The 4,948-nt window shown below is 39.0% G+C and overlaps 1 protein-coding gene and 1 long non-coding RNA gene across 2 annotated transcripts in view; one reads left to right on the top strand and one right to left on the bottom strand.

The window, feature by feature from the left end:
• The window catches only part of frem1b (Fras1 related extracellular matrix 1b), a 62,602-nt gene that overhangs the window by 32,329 nt on the left and 25,325 nt on the right, over positions 1-4,948 (top strand). The window lies entirely within an intron of this gene.
• On the bottom strand, positions 3,194-4,760 carry LOC106957517 (uncharacterized). Its single transcript, XR_001426962.1, has 2 exons — positions 4,714-4,760; positions 3,194-3,754 (listed from the first exon to the last, which is right to left on the bottom strand). It is a non-coding gene; the product is annotated as an uncharacterized LOC106957517 (long non-coding RNA).

Here is a 4,948-nt window from a genome sequence, read left to right as displayed (position 1 = left end):
CTCTGAACGGTCCCTTTCTGACCCCTTTGACCTAATCAACATGAAACTGTGTCCACAGACAGAAAACATGTTGGTGTGTTGAGGGTTCCAGCCCCAGCTGGTTTCAATCCAGCAGGTGGGCGTGGCGGCGTGACATGTAACGCCGTGTCCATACGTTTGTCTCTAGATTCCATAATTTTGAGCCCAGCTGCACCAAACTTGGCATGATCCTGGTTGGATCCCTTATGATCCCATATCGTCATAGTCTGATGTCATCTAAGCCCCGCCCCCTCAGAACAGGAAGTGCCTTTTTTTTCCTTGGAAAGCTCCATCTCTGGCTCTCTCGACCTAATGAAGATGATTCTGTGTTGGAATCAAACTCCTCCTACAACTTTTGAGATACAGACTTCAAACTCACTCAGAACACTCTTGAGAGATGGAAGGTTAAAAGTTAAAACAGGATTTTTTGTACATCAAAGCCTGTGGGGGTGGCTAAGCGCCAAACTTTGACTATTCACCATAAAACATCAAGATGCGATAACTTCCACATAGAAGGTCACAGCTGCATAAGACTTCCTATGGCTGACTATAGACCAGCCCTCGTCACATTTAGGTGGTCAAATGATTACATCACCTTAGCCCCGCCCACTTCCGACAGGAAGATACCTGTTTTTTTTTCTGCTGTATGTCTTACATTTACTCTATGATTCATATGGGTTTAATCCGGTGCCAACTGACATAAAATGACATGATGATGAACTCTGTCGATGCTGCCTGAGCCATGTGAGCGTGGCAAAATGCCAGGTTGTAGTCCCTCGCCATCTGCATACGATTGTCTCTAAATCACACATGGAACATCCGATTGGCACCAAACTGGATATGTATGACCTTTATTGACCGCTAAAGAGCCCGACAGCATTGAATTGTAAGTTGACTCCACTGCGCCCCCTAGGTTATTCCATCACCTATATCTCCTTGCTACATCGGCCGATCTGCACCAGATTTTTGGTGAGTTGTCACGGAGCGCTGCCGAACTCATCGATGTGTATGGCCTGGCGGACGGGTGCGGGAGCCCCCGCGGTGGCCAATAGGCCGGAGCAGTGCTGAGCTGCGAGGGCCGCTCGAGGCTGCTTGCAGCTTTAATTACTATTATTATCACTATTACTACCAGTATTATTACTATCATTATTTCTATTACCGCTAGCATTATTACTATTACTACTAGTATGGTTACTACCGCTACTAGTGCTTTCACTATTACTATTACTACCATCATTATTATTATTCATTATTATTATTGCTACTAGTATATTGCTATTATTGCTGGTATTATTAGTATTATTTACTTTTACTACTAGCGACATTCATCCTTCATCCGGGGAGCTTCGACTAGGGTTACCACATGTCTATGGGTTACCAAGGGACCAGCCCCAATACATTTAAAGCCAGGGGGAGGAAGAGAGACAGAGACTGCGGCGGCAGTGTGTCGGTTGGTCTGTGTTACCCAGAAAGTAGTTGGGCACAATATCGCAACACCAACACCGTGAGTGAAACAATGACTGGCGCAGCCTACTACATAATGTACTCGGGGACCACTTTATTATTACGCATCCACATTTGTAGAGTACGGAACAAATCGCGTCCTGTATCGGGACGGGTGGCAACCCCTAACTGTAGCGTCTATTCAATGCGCCTTATAGTGCGGAAAATATATGGAGTGAAAATAGTCTCAAAATATCTGTGCGTGTGTAAAATGTTTTATGCATGCGTAACAGGATTTGTGCGTTTGTAAAAAGATTTGTGTGTGTGTGTAAAAATATCTGTGCGTGTGTAATACTGGATTTGTAAACCTTTAAAATAAAAGAAACCTTCTCCTACGCCTATACATGTTGAAAAAGTACACACAAATCACCTGGTACTCATACACAAAACTGCATTTACACACAGATCCGGTTACAATTGCACAACTATTTTTGAGACTCATTTCACGCTTCCGGGAAGCTCCCAGATTTGTGTGTAGATGATGCGTTTACATGCTAGTAAAAGCTGGGACATCTGAGTTTTGCTCGGAGTCTAGTGTTTTTATCCTCTGACGTTTCTCACTGTGCCGAAGTGGCAAATACGTTAGTTCGTAGAAAACGGAATATATCAGCACTTCCTTATAATATCCTAAAATTATTTCTAGACATATTATGCATTTTTGAGCGGCACAGGAGACTAAGTGGTCTGAAAAAGGACCACTAGGTGGCGGAATGGTTCGCTGGACGGAAAAATAGCCAGGCAAACCCAGAAGCAAGACGGAGCGTCCCGGTGGTCTGTCCTCTGAAGTAAGTAGGAGCTAAACCTGCAGGCTTTGCCCTCCGATTATAATGAGACATGGAGTAATTATAAATGATTTCAGGTTACGTTTTATATATCTGGTATTTGATACTCTGCCCTCCTCATATGTTTCTGTTAGTCGGAGCTAAAGTTTATGTCAGCTATGCTACTTTAGCTGTTGGGAGCTAAGTGTGTATTTTTACTGTCACTCTGCACAGTTTGAATCTTTAATCCATAATAAATTATCTCTGTGTGGTTCTTACAGTATCTGTTTTGCCCAAAAGTTTCCAGTCACATTTCTAAGTCAAGTTGCTGACTGATATTTGTATCTATTTGTGAGATATTCTGATTTGCCTTTTACTTTATTCACTAAGTGAATATAATTAAGTGAAATAAATTGCCTTTCTATTCTAGTTTATTGACTTTCTGTGTATAAATAACATTTTATATTTAATCTCTACACAGGATGAAACGGCTGACTGATGGATCAGGTTCTGGTGTTATTTCAGTTTCTGGAGGACCAGGATCTTTCAGATCTCATCTACCTTCTGATCTGATGGAGCTGCTGCAGGAACACACTGATCCTCTAACAGGATCCTCAGATCCAGGCATCGATGTCTGGTGTCCTGCAACATTTAGATACGTCCTGGTCCAACACACCTGAATTAAATGGCTGCTTAGGACAGTCAAGTCCTCCAGAGTCGTGCTAATGACCTCTGACCTCATGATTTGACTCAGGTGTGTTAAAGAAAAGACATTTAAAGGTTGGAGGACACCGACCCTTATGAACTGGAGTTAAAGCCCTGCTGTACAATTTTCACTTAATCGTAATTACATTTATTTGCGTACAGTGGAAATTTTACCTGTGTTGAGGTAGATGAGTTTACATAGCGTCTTTACTTTAAAACCATTTTGGTTTCCATTTGTTGAAAGTAAATTACAAACATTTAGCCATAGTTTGACCACTGCTTTATGACAGAAACAAAGTTTGATGTCACAAATATATGATTTTAATAGAGGCATCATTCAATTTATACTGTAGAAAGAAGATGATAAAAGTGTTTCCTGAATTAACTTTAATGTTCATTTCACTGCACACAAAGGACAGATTAAATATTTAAGATTGCAACAAATCTGTTGAATCTTTAACAAAATAGGTTCAGATTAACATGGGTGGATTCACAGCTACCTAAAGTTAACAATGAAATGTCTTCAAACTTACATGGATGTTCAAATATTTACTATAATCAATTAACAAAAGAAAACACCATAAAGCTGTGTATTCAAATACGACCAAGGTCAGTCTGTACAGATTGAGGAGACACCATAACATCTACCAACAGAGCAGGTTAACTACTGTAGTTGTTTGAAAGGCGTCTTGGTTCAGTTGACGGCTCAGTTTGAAGCTTCAGGTTTTGGTGTTGAACCTCCTAGAATCTCAGCTGCTGCAGATTGTCTGAAGATGCAGAGAAAAGTACAAATAGACAGTTAGTCTACAGTTATGTTGATTTTCCTGAACAGCTGATGCACTGACAGACCTGACTGTGACAGAACATTACCGAACCTGAAAATTACTTGAATAATCACAATGCATGTAGAATTTTTTCTTTTTATGTTGATCAAAGGTTTTACATTAAATGTTTTGTTGTGAAGGCTATTTTTGCAGTGGTGCTTTAAATAAATGCATAAAATCTTTATTTTCTTATGTATGTCTATTAGCTCTCAATTGTGTCATAATATCAATCGAGAAAGAAATTTACTGCTTGTGAAAATCTAAACCATCTGAATACATTTTACCATCTACATTAATCAACTTGAAATGAAGACGAACAGAAGCAGCAGGTTTGTCCTGGTTTGCAGACGAGGTATATATTTGTTTAAGGGCCGATGAAATGGGGTCCAGACACAAACACAGTTTAATCTGAAGATTCTGGAGGATGTGTGAATAGGTCTGTTACCATGAAAAACAATTACTGTATAAGTTGTTCCAAAGTTCTCAACAAATGATAATATAGTTCTTTTGAGACCATTTTTTTAAATGATATAATGGTAATGATGAAATAATAATGCAAGAACACATTCTCAAAAGTCATTAGACTTTAAATTCTAATGAACATTTAACACTGGAACTGGAAGACATTTTTAGTATCCAGAATAAATAAAACTAATGAATTTTGAAGTCTTTAAACAAAATTGCTTTTCAAAATAAGGTCTAATCGAGACCAAAGTACCAAACTGAAGATTTTTATTATCCAGTTTTTGGTACAAAGAGAGAAAAAAAGAGAAACAATAAATCATGCCAATGGAAATGATTGAGTTTAATCATCTGATTAATTGATTTATTTATTCTGACAGGCCTATGTGTGAACATTAGACTAAATTCTTAAGTATGTTGAAAAGTCAACATAAATGAACCTTTCAGTTTGTTATGGTGAATAAAGTCTAGCAGCAGATGATGTTCCTACAGGTCCAAATCTACCTTCATTACTGCTGAAGCAACAAAATACGGTTTCAGTGATGATGACCAACATCTATAACTGTCATAATCTCCTGAAGATGCTTGTCGACTTCGGCATCATAAAACTTAATCAACCTGGTTAAAGTTAAGACTGAAGACAGACGATCAAACTGTGTGACAGTAAAAATCCAC

Source organism: Poecilia latipinna, unplaced genomic scaffold, assembly GCF_001443285.1.
Source record: "Poecilia latipinna isolate Pla-1442-1.1 unplaced genomic scaffold, P_latipinna-1.0 Scaffold910, whole genome shotgun sequence".
Lineage (NCBI taxonomy): Eukaryota > Metazoa > Chordata > Actinopteri > Cyprinodontiformes > Poeciliidae > Poecilia > Poecilia latipinna.
This window is presented reverse-complemented; position numbering and strand designations above follow the sequence as displayed.